Source organism: Schistocerca americana, chromosome 10 (genome assembly GCF_021461395.2).
Source record: "Schistocerca americana isolate TAMUIC-IGC-003095 chromosome 10, iqSchAmer2.1, whole genome shotgun sequence".
Classification (NCBI taxonomy): Eukaryota; Metazoa; Arthropoda; class Insecta; order Orthoptera; family Acrididae; genus Schistocerca; species Schistocerca americana.
This window is the reverse complement of record NC_060128.1, coordinates 184,658,510-184,673,271: the sequence shown is the minus strand read 5'-3', so window position 1 is coordinate 184,673,271 and position 14,762 is coordinate 184,658,510.

Below are 14,762 nucleotides of genomic sequence, written 5' to 3'. Positions count from 1 at the left end.
CCCCTAGAACTTAGAACTACTTAAACCTAACTAACCTAAGGACATCACACACATCCATGCCCGGGGCGGGATTCGAACCCGCGTCCGTAGCGGTCGCACAGTTCCAGACTCGAGCGCCTAGAACCGCTCGGCCACTTCGGCCGGCTTTGACGTGTAGTGCAGAGATCTGTGAAAGTTACTTGGCCTGCCATAATAATGTGGAAGCCGGCCATTGCGGCCGAGCGGTTCTAGGCGCTTCAGTCCGGAACCGCGCGACCGCTACGGTCGGAGGTTCGAATCCCGCCTCGTGCATGGATGTGTGTGATTTCCTTAGGTTAATTAGGTTTAAGTAGTTCTAGGGGACTTATGACCTCAGATTTTAGGTCCCATAGTGCTCAGAGCCATTTGAACCATAATAATGGGGAACTTACTGTTTGAAGTCTCACAGTGTACAGGGTGTAGCTACGTAAATAACCTTTACAGACTTTGTGGACTGGCTCGTTCCCTCTACAGCCTTCAGCAGCGAGAGCTTTGCAGCGTACTTCCTCGTACACAAGGTGCGTGTCAGTGGGTTCTGAGAAACGGTGCCGGTACTGCCCCATCGTATTGTACTGTACGCCTCTGAACAGCAGTGGCTGATGAATGGCTCTGTCGTCGATGCATAGCACCTTCTGTCATGGGACAACGTAAATACGGTACGACAGAGCCACCTTATGGACAAGTAAAGTAAACAAAAACTGCACCGTGACTTCCTAGTAATCAGGCACGTCCTCCGCGTTTCCCTGCAGGGTATAAAAATGCACATTCAAATAAACAGCACAGTACGTGTAAATTTTTACGCATTTTACTTTTAAATAAGCTGGAAAACAGTAATGTTAGACGAGGCGGTAGACAAGTTAATTTCCAGAATGAGATTTTCACTCTGCAGCGGAGTGTGCGCTGATATGAAACTTCCTGGCAGATTAAAACTGTGTGCCGGACCGAGACTCGAACTCGGGACTTTTGCCTTTCGCCGACAAGTGCTGTACCACCTGAGCTACCCAAGCACGACTCACGCCCCGTTATCACAGCTTTACTTCCGCCAGTACCTCGTCTCCTGCTTTCCAAACTTGACAGAAGCTCTCCTGCAAACCTTGCAGAACTAGCACTCCTGGAAGAAAGGATACTGCGGAGACATGGCTTAGCCACAGCCTGGGGGATGTTTCCAGAATGAGATTTTCACTCTGCAGCGGAGTGTGTCCTGATATGAAACTTCCTGGCAGATTAAAACTGTGTGCCGGACCGAGGTTCGAACTCGGGACTTTTGCCTTTCGCCGACAAGCTACCCAAGCACGACTCACGACCCGTAATCACAGCTTTACTTCCGCCAGTACCTCGTCTCCTGCTTTCCAAACTTGACAGAAGCTCTCCTGCAAACCTTGCAGAACTAGCACTCCTGGAAGAAAGGATACTGCGGAGACATGGCTTAGCCTGGGGGATGTTTCCAGAATGAGATTTTCACTCTGCAGCGGAGTGTGCGCTGGTATGAAACTTCCTTGCAGATTAAAACTGTGTGCCGGACCGAGACTCGAACTCGGGACCTTTGCCTTTCGCGGGCAAGTGGCGCTGGTAGAGCGTGAGTCGTGTTTGGGTAGCTCACATGGTAGAGCACTTGCCCGCGAAAGGCAAAGGCTCCCGAGTTCGAGTCTCGGTCCGGCACACAGTTTTAATCTGCCGGGAAGTTTCAAGTTAACTTCCGTATCTCCTTAAACTGGCTTCTCCGACACTAGGTTCCATACTCCAAATTCTTCAGTGGAATATTCTCTATGCCCTGTTACATTTTTGCACGCTCTTACGGAAACATCTGCATCTATATCATACTCCGCAAGCCACCTAATCGTGGTGGAGGATAGTTTCGGTACCACTATCTGATCCCTCCAACTCTGTTCCACTCACGAATAGTGAGTGGAAAGAATGATTGTCGGTAAGCCTCTGTATTGGCTCTAATTTCTCGAATTTTTTCCTGGTGATCAATACGCCAGATGTATGTGGGGGGGGGGAGGGGGGGCGGGGGGGGGGGAAGTAATACGTTGTCCGACTCCTCCTGAAAAGTGCTGTCCCGAAATTTCAATAGTACATCTCTCCGTGATGCACAATGCCTCTCTTGTAACGTCTGCCAGTGAAGTCTGTTTAGCATCTCCGTAACGCTCTCTCGCCTGCTAAACCATCTCGTGACGAAACGCGCCGCTGTTCGCTGGATCTTCTCTATCTCTTGTATCAGTCCTCCCTAACAGGGATCCCAGATAGAAGAACAATACTCAAGAATCTGGCGAATAAGCGCGTTATAAGCCACTTCTTTCGTGGATGAGTTACATTTCCTTAAGATTCTTCCGATGAATCTGAGTGTGCTGTCTGCTTTTCCCACTGTCTGTTCTGTGTCGTCATCCCACGTTAAGATAGCTCTGGATAGTTACGCCTGGATATTTTACGGTAGACGCTGCTTCCAGCTGTTTGTCATCAATAGTGTAGCTGTACAGTAGTGGATTTCGTTTCCTATGTATGCAAAATATGTTGTATTTATTTACCTTCAGGGTCAACCGCCAGAGCCTGCACCATTAATCAATTCTCTGCAGGTCGTTCTGCACATTCTTACCATCTTCTGGCGTTGCTGCTTTCGTATAGACAACTGCATCACCTGCGAAATGCCTTGAAGAGCATCCGACGCTTTCTACTAGATCATTTATATGTATTGTAAACGGCAACGGTCCTGTCACACTTCCCTGTGGTACTCCGGATATTATCTCTGCATCTGTCGATTTAGTTCCGTTAAGAGCGACGTTTTGAGTTGTATCTGCAGAAAAGTCTTGAATCCAGTCGAAGGTCTGCTCCGATACTCCGTGACCTCGTATTTTTTTTTTTCATTAAACGTCCATGTGGGACGGTGTTAAATGCCTTACTGAAATCAAGGAACACGGCATCAGCCTGGGCGTCATTGTCCAGTGCGCTGTGGAACTCATGGAGGGACAGAGCGACACCCGCATAATCGTATAAAAGTAGACTCCATAAAATATAATTTGTATAAAATACTGTTCCGTGTCAATTATGAGGTCATTTACAGTGTGTCCAGAAAACCTGATTTCAAAATTAAATATCTCGAAAACAAAGATCGATAGAGGAATGCAGTAAACGGTATGTTTATTGTGAAAGCTGTAAGAAGTTTATACAGCAGTTTGAAATAATAGTTACAAAAGCTGCTAACAGATGGCGCTGTAATCGCCATCCGTAATGCCTAGCATAAATAGTGATCCGAAGCCCAGAGCGATCAGTTCCACTATTGAAACGTGAAAGGAGGTTAGCGTACCGAAGGAAGAGATTAAAACCATGTACTCCATTGAACAACGCGTTTTTCTGGTGCTAGAGTACCACAGGTTAGAAGAGGGTCCTACGGCAACAAGACGAAGTTTTCAAGCACGATTTAATGTTCCAAAAGGACCCGATGCGAAAACCATTCGTACGCTCTTCGCAGAATTTCAACGAACAGGCAGCGTAACTGATGATCTAGTGGGGCATGTTGGCCGCAAGCAAACCGCAGTTACGCCTGAAAATATCGCCACAGTTTCTGGAATTATTCAGCGAAATCCAATGTCATCCGTCCGTAGAATTGCATCTGAGACTGGTTTGAAGCGTTCCAGCACGCAGAAAATACTGAGAAAGAGCCTACACATGTTTCCATTCAAAATTCAAACGCACCAGGCCATACCCGTACGAGCTGTGCAACAAAGGGTTGCCTTTGCTAATCAGATGCTCACAATGATTGATAGTGAAGGATTTGATGTTGGCTGCATCTGGTTTACAGTTGAAGCACACTTCCGCCTGAATGGATACGTGAATAAGCAGAACTGGCGATTTTGGGGTTCCGAAAAGCCATATTGGTGTGAAGCGAAACCCCTGTATTCTCCTAAAGTTACTGTGTGGGCTGCAGTATGCAGCAGAGGCATTATTGGCCCTTTTTTCATTCGAGAAACGGTCACTGGTGCACGTTACGTTGCAATTTTGAACAATTTGTCGCCACACAGCAAACGTTAGAGGATCGACCAGGTACTGAATGGTTTATGCAAGATGCAGCCCGACCACATCGGACCGAACAAGTGTTTCGCTTTCTTGAGGAAGACTTCGGGAATCGAGTCATTGCTTTGGAATATCCCAAATTTATTGGTGCAGGCTTGGATTGGCCTCCATATTCGCCGGATTTGACTCCCTGTGACTTTTTATTGTGGGGCACAGTGGAAGACATGGTCTACCCGAAGCATCCCGCCACGTTGGACGAGCTTGAATCGCCGATCTCTATGGCATGTGAATCCATTCCTGTTGAGACACTACGAAATGTGATGGCGAATTTCATTCTTCGTTTGCGCCACCTCTGTAGTGCCAATGGCGAACATTTTGAAAACATGGTGATGTGATTGTTTGCAAAGATTGTTTTCATACGATTATTTCACTTACGTATGCTGATATCAGCTGTACAGCGTACAGCGCCATCTGTTAGCAGCTTTTGTAACTATTATTTCAAACTGCTGTATAAACTACTTACAGCTTTCACAATAAACATACCGTTTACTGCATTCCTCTATCGATCTTTGTTTTCGAGATATTTAATTTTGAAATCAGGGAGTCCATTTCTGGACACGCTCTAATATCTTGACGAGGTCTTTATGTAGGAGGTGTCGTAAAGATCGTGCACTACAATACGATGGAGCAGTGCCGGTGTAGTTCCGCAAAACTCACTGACATGCGCCTTGTGTTTGGGGAAGTACGTTGCATTGCTCTCGCTGCTGAAAGGCTGTACAGGGAACGATTTCCTAACACGCATCATCCGTCACGAAGAGTGCTTATTTCTGTCGATCAACGAATGCGAGAGACTGGCTCACTGGGAAGAAGAAACGAGGGACCTGGCAACGCGAGAAACACTCGCACACCTGATTTCGAAGATGCTGCCACCAGCCACAAACAAGAGGATTGCCGTGCGCAACCGCCTCCGGAAGATTCATGATCGGAAGATGATCTGATAAAAAGATCGAAACCGGACACCATTAAAAAAGTTAAAGCGATCAAGACTGCTTCCAGTTTATTTATACCAATATCCTTATTATGGAAATGGAAGAGGATGTAGATGAAGATGAAATGGGAGATACGATACTGCATCAAGAGTTTAACAGAGCACTGAAAGACCCGAGTCGAAACAAGGCCCCGGGAGTAGACAACATTCCATTGGAACTACTGACGGCCGTGGGAGAGCCAGTCCTGACAAAACTCTACCATCTGGTGAGCAAGATGTATGAAACAGGCGAAATACCCTCAGACTTCAAGAAGAATATAATAATTCCAATCCCAAAGAAAGCAGGTGTTGACAGATGTGAAAATTACCGAACTATCAGTTTAATAAGCCACAGCTGAAAAATACTAACGCGAATTATTTACAAACGAATGGAAAATCTGGTAGAAGCCGACCTCGGGGAAGATCAGTTTGGATTCCGTAGAAATGTTGGAACACGTGAGGCAATACCGACCTTACGACTTATCTTAGGAGAAAGGTTAAGGAAAGGCAAACCTACGTTTCTAGCATTTGTAGACTTAGAGAAAGGTTTTGACAATATTGACTGGAATACTCTCTTTCAAATTCTAAAGGTGGCAGGGGTAAAATACAGGGAGAGAAAGGCTATTTACAATTTGTACAGGAACCAGATGGCAGTTATAAGAGTCGAGGGGCAAGAAAGGGAAGCAGTGGTTGAGAAGGGAGTGAGACAGGGTTGTAGCCTGTCCCCGATGTTATTCAATCTGTATATTGAGCAAGCAGTAAAGGAAACAAAAGAAAAATTCGGAGTAGGTATTAAAATCCACGGAGAAGAAAAAAAAAATCTTTGAGGTTCGCCGATGACATTGTAATTCTGTCAGAGACAGCAAAGGATTTCGAAGAGCAGCTGAACGGAATGGACAGTGTCTTGAAAGGAGGTTATAAGATGAATATCAACAAAAGTAAAACGAGGATAATGGAATGTAGTCGAATTAAATCGGGTGATGCTGAGGGAATTAGGTTAGGAAATGAGTCACTTAAAGTAGTAAAGGAATTTTGCTATTTGGGGAGCAAAATAACTGATGATGGTCGAAGTAGAGAGGATATAAAATATAGACTGGCAATGGCAAGGAAAGCGTTTCTGAAGAAGAGAAATTTGTTAACATCGAGTATAGGTTTAAGTGTCAGGAAGTCGTTTCTGAAAGTATTTGTATGGAGTGTAGCCATGTATGGAAGTGAAACATGGACGATAAATAGTTTAGTCAAGAAGAGAATAGAAACTTTCGAAATGTGGTGCTACAGAAGAATGCTGAAGATTAGATGGGTAGATCACATAAGTAATGAGGAGGTACTGAATAGAATTGGGGAGAAGAGGAGCTTGTGGCACAACTTGACTAGAAGAAGGGATCGGTTGGTAGGGCATGTTCTGAGGCATCAAGGGATCACTAATTTAGTACTGGAGGGCAGCGTGGAGGGTAAAAATAGTAGAGGGAGACCAAGAGATGAGTACACTAAGCAGATTCAGAAGGGCGTAGGCTGCAGTAGGTACTGGGAGATGAAGAATCTTGCACAGGATAGATTAGCATGGAGAGCTGCATCAAACCAGTCTCAGGACTGAAGACCAACATCATCCTTGACTACAAAATACGAGGGTCATTCAATAATTAGACAATTTGGTCTGGGAAAAAAACTGTTAGTAGGGCACGTTTGGTACTTTTATGGCTTTAAGTTGGCACCACTGGGATGAGCCCTGATCAACTGCTGTATCAGCAATACATTTCAAGATGGCGAGTCCGCTTGAAACGTGCACATTTGTTGAACAACATTCAGTCATTCGTTTCTTACTTGCTGAAGGCGAGAAACCAGCGAATATATACTGCAGATTGTCTATAGTTTATGGTCAAGGTTGTGTGAATCGTGCAAATTTTTACAAGTGGGTAGAGCAGTTCAAAAATGGTTGCGACTCAGTGACTGACGAACACCGTTCTGGCCGACCAGTTGCAGTTTCCACTCCCTCACTTGGATATCGAGATGACATTATTCGTGCCGACCGCCGTGTGACTGTGAAAGTGATAGTTGATAAGGTTCAAGTTAGTACTTGAGCTGTGCTCACTCCGATCTATGCGTTTCCTTCAACTTGGCTGTCTGTGTTTGGTTTCCCGCCGTTGTTGCGGTTATGCTGTGGTTCTTCCTCCTTCTACGAGTGGCAGCAGCGATGTGTATCGATATTTGCACTGTGTACGATCTTTGGCCTTGTGCGTGTAGTTTCCGGCTAGGGGGTGTGCGGGCAGTCGGTCGGTTGGTGCGGACCAGGGAGGACATCTCCGTGTGGTGCAGTCGGCTGGGTCCGCTGACGGTCCCTGCGCAGTGTCGGAGCGTGTGTGGAGCTGTTCGATCGCTACGAGCTTCGTGGTTCACCGACCCAGGACGTCAAAGTTGAGTGGTGTCTAAAGTACCCAAGCCACGTCCATTCATGTTGTGTCGTTCGTTTCGGTGGTTCGCTGTTGGGGAGCTTTTCCTGTGAGCAACACCAAGTGTTTGTAGTGGTGAAATCGAACCGCCATGCCGTGGTATTAACTATATTGGTTCACTACATTTCAAGTGCACCAGCGGAATTTTCTAGTACTCCGGTTACCTGCCCTGGCAACTGACTTAATTTCAGGCAGCATCCTTTCCTCACCTGTTGTCGCCGTCTGACATGGTGTGTAGTTTTGACAGGTTAATACATATTTCATTGTGGATAATCATGTACGTAACAGTTTGGTCTTTGAGTTTTTATGTACCAATTGGTGGCTAGCGAGTCGTTTGGTCGCTCGGTCCGTGACTGTCTCTTGGTTGGGTTACCGACGGATCAAGTGTAGTTTGGCCCACCACCTGTGTCACCTAAGTGAACGTTAATGTTTCGAGGGCAGGACCCCCCCCCCCCCCCTAGAAGGCGTCTGACTGCCGTTGTCTATACTGCCCTTTTCATGGGTGTTTAATGGTCTGTTGGTAATCTATTATAGCCAATGCATTAAAAGAAAATGTTTTTATTGTGTTTTATGTAAATAAATTGTGGGCCTTCAGCCGCTTAAAACCTTATTCTTAAATTTAGTTATTGTCGTTGCGTGGCTTTTTCATTTAGAGGGCGTTCGGCCATTGAAAACTTAAACGTTAAGGTATTTTTGAATTTTTGGAAAATCAACTGTGGAGCTTTAGCCGCTTAAAGCCTTATTCTCATAATGTCCCCTTAAGAGAAAACTTTGCGGCCTTCTGCCGTAAAGGATTACGGTAATATATTTTAAAATTTTGACACTTTATTGTGGCCTTCAGCCGTTTGTATTGCACCTTGTATACTGTATGTTTGTTCTATCCAGTTTTGCCTTGAGGCTCTCCGCCTAGCTGTGATATATATATATATATATATATATATATATATATATATATATATATATATGTGCAATTTTAACTCCATATCTTCAGTCACTTGAAATTTATCTTGTTGCTTTTTTAAGATTTCTTGTTTGGAGGCGTTCAGCCAAGAAAGAACTGGATTTTGAAACAAGTTGTAAAGGTGCTATGTGCCGGTTGGTTTAAAAGTGGTATTAAATTACAACAAATTACAGTTTTGAAGTGAAACTGACCGGCACCTTATTTGACCCTTTCCACAATCCTGATCGCCTGTTCTGCCCAGCGTTTTAGCGGGCGTTTCAGTACTGGTACAGTCATAACATTGTCTGTAACAAGCTGAAGTACCGCAAAACATGTGCAGGATGGATCCCAAAGGAGTTGACGCGGCTACACAAGGAAACAAGGTTGAGAGTGTGCACAGAGCTAAAGGAAAATTACAAAAGGCAAGGTGAGCACTTCCTCAACAAAATTTTGACTTGCGATGAAACTTGATGAGCCAGAATCAAAAACACGAAGCATGCAGTGGAAGCACACCAACTCACTTGTCAAGAAAAAAATTCAAAATCCAAGCATCAGCAGGAAAAGTCATGCTGCCAGATTTTTGGGATGCTGAAGGTCCAGTTTTTTTTGTGATTATCTCGAAGAGCAGCTTACAATGAACGGCCAGCACTACTCGCCTTTGCTTTTGAACAAGGTCAAGCCGGCCATGAGAGAGAGACATCGTGGATCTCAGAGAAGGTGTGAGCCAGCCTTGGTGGCCGAGCGGTTCTAGGCGCTTGAGTCCGGAACCGCGGTACTGCTACGGTCGCAGGTTCGAATCCTGCCTCCGGCATGGATGTGTGTGATGTCCTTAGGTTAGTTAGGTTTAAGTAGTTCTAAGTCTAGGGGACTGATGACATCAGATGTTAAGTCCCATAGTGCTCAGAGCCATTTGAACCATTTTGAGAAGTGTGATTCTCCAGCAAGACAACGCACATCCTCATATTGCTCAACTAACCCGTGAAACTATCGACAAAATGCCTCATCTCCCTTACAGTCCTGATTTAGCACCTAGTGATTTCCATTTATTTGGTGCACTGAAGGAGGCACTGCGTGGGAAGAGGTTCTGGGACAATGAGGACGTGAAAAAATTTGTGAAAAATTGGTTCAAACATCAAGATAAAGACTTCTTTGCAGCCGCAACAAAAAGGCTTGTAGCCCGTTGGAACAAGTGCATAAATGTTCAAGGAGATTATGTTGAAAAATAGAAAAAGTGTTCCCAGAATGAGATTTTCACTCTGCTCTGAGTGTGCGCTGATATGAAACTTCCTGGCGGATTAAAACTGTGTGCCGGACCGAGACTCGAACTCGGGACCTTTGCCTTTCGCGGACAAGTGCTCTACCAACTGAGCTACCGAAGCACGACTCACGCCCCGTCCTCACAGCTTTACTTCCGCCAGTACCTCGCCTCGTACCTTCCAAACTTTACAGAAGCTCTCCTGCCAACCTTGCAGAACTAGCACTCCTGAAAGAAAGTGTTATTTTGTAAAAACAAACGCTTTTTTCTGCGGAACAATTTGTCTCTTTAATTATTGAATGTCAACGCTCGTACTGTAAAGCATACAGCTCCTATCTGTAACAGAAGAACTGCCCAACTGAAGTAAGTATTGTAATTGGACGAGGACAGGTTAAAGGGTAGCTAGAAGTCAACTTACTGCGAATTTTTTTTTAAAAAAAAGAAAAAAAAAAGAACGGAAATTCTGATGATGGTACAAGAGTCAGTTACATGCAAGTACTGGGCAAAGTAACCCAAAATCACGTAGTAAGCTACACACGAACACACAGCGTAAAATACAGGCCCTTATGAAAACTACCTGAGCGCCAGTATTCACGAAAGGCGGACCTGCCACTATAAAAGGAAATGGGGAGTGTTCTGTTATGAGTAGAGAAGCGGTAACAAATGGTTCAAATGGCACTATGGGACTTAACAGCGGAGGTCATCAGTCCCCTAGAACTTAGAACTACTTAACTAACCTAAGGATATCACACACATCCCTGCCCGAGGCAGGTTTCGAACCTGCGACTGTAGCAGTCGAGCGGTTCCGGACCGAAGCGCCTAAACCGCTCGGCCACAGCGGCCGGCTGAAGCATTAACAGCTGAATGGGTTCGTCAGGATAGCTTAGCGCCTTCAATCGTCTTCTAGTGGTTGGATGTCAACTGAGTAACAAATCCATCAGCGATATCTCATCGGAAACTGCTCAAGTTGCCTGTTGTGATTGTGAAGTAGAAACGCGAAGGAACAACCACTGCTAAACCGCGACCAGGTACATCTCAGGTAGTGACGGACGGCGACCATCAAGCATTGCGGAGGGTGGTTGTAGCAAATGACATAAAATCAGAGGAAGAAATCACTCCTGAGGTCCAAAGCGCTACCAGCGGTCTAGCTAGTACAGGAACTGTGCGTCGGTACCCGAAAAGAGTGGGGTACGACGGTGAACCAGATCTTCAAAAGCAACATACATTTAAGCGAAGCCGGCCGGTGTGGCCGAGCGGTTCTAGGCGCTTCAGTCCGGAACCGCGCTCCTGCTACGGTCGTTCGAACCTGCCTCGGGCATGGATGTGTGTGATGTCCTTAGGTTAGTTAGGCTTAAGTAGTTCTAAGTCTACGGGACTGATGACCTCAGATGTTACGTCCCATAGCGCTTAGAGACATTTGAACTACTTGAACTTATTCGAAAAAGAAACTGGTATAGGCATAAAAATTCAAATACAGAAATATGTAAACAGGCAGAATACGGCGCTGCCTATACGGCAACGCCTATATAACACAAGTGTCTGGCGCAGTTGTTAGATCGGTAACTGCTGTTACAATCGCAGGTTATGAAGATCTAAGTGAGTTTGAAAGCGTTGTTATAGTCGGCGCACGAGCGACGGAACACAGCATCTCCGAGGCAGCGATGAAGTGGCGTTTTTCCCGCACAATCATTTCACGAGTATACCGCAAATATCAGGAATCCGGTAAAACATGAAATCTCCTACATAACCGCGGCCGGAAAAAGATCCTCCAAGAACGGGACCAACGACGACTGAAGGGTATCGTTCAACGACACAGAAGTACGCAAATTTCTGGACCATCAACAAGTGTCAACGTGCGAACCATTCAACGAAACATTATGGACATGGGCTTTCGAAGCTGGAGGCCCACGCGTGTACCCTTGATGACTGCACGAGCCGGCCGCTGTGGACGAGCGTTTCTACACGCTTCAGTCCGGAACCGCGCCGCTGCTACGGTTGCAGGTTCGAATCCTGCCTCGGGCATGGATGTGTTTGTTGTCCTTTGGTTGGTTAGGTTTAAGTAGTTCTAAGTCTAGGGGACTGATGACATCAGATGTTAAGTCCCATAGTGTTTAGAGCCACTTGACAATTTGGCTGCACGATACAGAGATTTACGCTTTGCCTGGGGCCGTGAACACCGAAATTGGACTGTTGATGACTGGAGACATATTGCCTGGTCGCTCGACTCTTGTTTCAAACTGTATCGAGTGGATGGACGTGTACGGGTATGGTGACAACCTCATGAGTCCATGGACCCTGCATGTCAGCAGGGGACTGTTCAAGCTGGTGGAGGCTCTGTAATGGGAAGGGGCGTGTGCTGTTGGAGTGATATGGGACCCCTGACACGTCTAGATACGACTCTAACAGGTGACACGTACGTAAGCATCCTTTCTGATCACATGCATCCATTCATGTCCATTGTGAATTCCGACGGACTTGGGCAATTCCAGCAGGACAATGCGACAGCCCACACGTCCAGAATTGCTACAGAGTGCCTCCAGGAACACTCTTCCAAGATTAAACACTTCCACCGGCCACCAAACCCGTCAGACGTGAACATTATTGAGCGCCGCGCGGGATTAGCCGAGCGGTCTCAGGCTCTGCAGTCATGGACTGTGCAGCTGGTCCCGGCGGAGGTTCGAGTCCTCCCTCGGGCATGGGTATGTGTGTTTGTCCTTAGGATAATTTAGGTTAAGTAGTGTGTAAGCTTAGGGACTGATGACCTCAGCAGTTAAGTCCCATAAGATTTCACACACATTTAAACATTTTGAACATTATTGAGCATATCTGGGATGCTTTGCAACGTGCTGTTCAGAAGAGATCTCCACCCCCTCTTACGGATTTATAGACAGCCCAGCAGGATTCATGGTCTCAGTCCCCTCCAGTACTACTTGATATACAGGGTTATTACAAATGACTGAAGCGATTTCACAGCTCTACAATAACTTTATTATTTGAGATATTTTCACAATGCTTTGCACACACATACAAAAACTCAAAAAGTTTTTTTAGGCATTCACAAATGTTCGATATGTGCCCCTTTAGTGATTCGGCAGACATCAAGCCGATAATCAAGTTCTTCCCACACTCGGCGCAGCATGTCCCCATCAATGAGTTCGAAAGCATCGTTGATGCGAGCTCGCAGTTCTGGCACGTTTCTTGGTAGAGGAGGTTTAAACACTGAATCTTTCACATAACCCCACAGAAAGAAATCGCATGGGATTAAGTCGGGAGAGCGTGGAGGCCATGACACGAATTGCTGATCATGATCTCCACCACGACCGAGCCATCGGTTTTCCAATCTCCTGTTTAAGAAATGCCGAACACCATGATGGAAGTGCAGTGGAGCACCATCCTGTTGAAAGATGAAGTCGACGCTGTTGCCAGTTGTGGCATGAGCCAATTTTCCAGCATGTCCAGATACACGTGTCCTGTAACGTTTTTTTCTCAGAAGAAAAAGGGGCCGTAAACTTTAAACCGTGAGATTGCACAAAACACGTTAACTTTTGGTGAATTGCGAATTTGCTGCACGAATGCATGAGGATTCTCTACCGCCTAGATTCGCACATTGTGTCTGTTCACTTCACCATTAAGAAAAAATGTTGCTTCATCACTGAAAACAAGTTTCGCACTGAACGCATCCTCTTCCATGAGCTGTTGTAACCGCGCCGAAAATTCAAAGCGTTTGACTTTGTCATTGGGTGTTAGGGCTTGTAGCAATTGTAAACGGTAAGGCTTCTGCTTTAGTCTTTTCCGTAAGATTTTCCAAACCGTCGGCTGTGGTACGTTTAGCTCCCTGCTTGCTTTATTCGTCGACTTCCGCGGGCTACGCGTGAAACTTGCCCGCACGCGTTCAACCGTTTCTTCGCTCACTGCAGGCCGACCCGTTGATTTCCCCTTACAGAGGCATCCAGAAGCTTTAAACTGCGCATACCATCGCCGAATGGAGTTAGCAGTTGGTGGATATTTGTTGAACTTCGTCCTGAAGTGTCGTTGCACTGTTATGACTGACTGATGTAAGTGCATTTCAAGCACGACATACGCTTTCTCGGCTTCTGTCGCCATTTTGTCTCACTGCGCTCTCGAGCGCTCTGGTGGCAGAAACCTGAAGTGCGGCTTCAGCCGAACAAAACTTTGAGTTTTTCTACGTATCTGTAGTGTGTCGTGACCATATGTCAATGAATGGAGCTACAGTGAATTTATGAAATCCCTTCAATCATTTATAATAGCCCTGTATTAGTCGAGTCCACGCCATGTCGTGTTGCGGCATTTCTGCATGCTCGCGGAGGCCCTACACGATATTAGGCAAATGTACCAGTTTCTTTGGCCCTTCAGTGTATTTCTGTATTCAATGTTAAGCGACGCCTCTGACAGTGGATGCTGGTAGCGAGGGGATTTGAACTGATGAGTCACCAATACATGGCGCTATTGCTTGTTTTTAACTCAGTGACAGATGCATTTTTGGAAATTAATCTCAGAATTAAGCGCCAAAATCTTCTCACTACCAATACAAACTAACAGTGAATTTACTTGCCAGGGATATATGGATTTACAAATCTCACTTTGCGTATTAAAAACTCAGCCAATTTCTTTTCTTCTTTGTACAGGTTTTATTTATGTTCGACTCCTCCGCTAGCAAAATCGATTTTTTTGAGGTTGCTTTGTGACTTGGGTGTCTAATTATGTTTTTTTATTTTTGTTTGGAAATAAAAATGTCTATAAAGCGGTCGAGTGTTTCTCAGTACAAAAGGAAATGATAAAAACTGATTATGCATTCTCAAGAATCCAATGAAAATCGTGACGCGAGACTTGCTGCAGTTCGAGAAAGTCAGGGTTTAACTCGCTGTTTGAAAATTCCTTCCGAAACTGAGATGCGACGTGACTACGATAGAGAACCGTCATACATTATCTCGCTCCACAGAACCCTTCACTCACCTAGGCTTAAAGTTACTTCTCTCCAAGATAAGATAACATCTTAGATGTTATTTTGACAGGAAGTGGTGCAGCCAAGAGAGTTTTTATACGTTG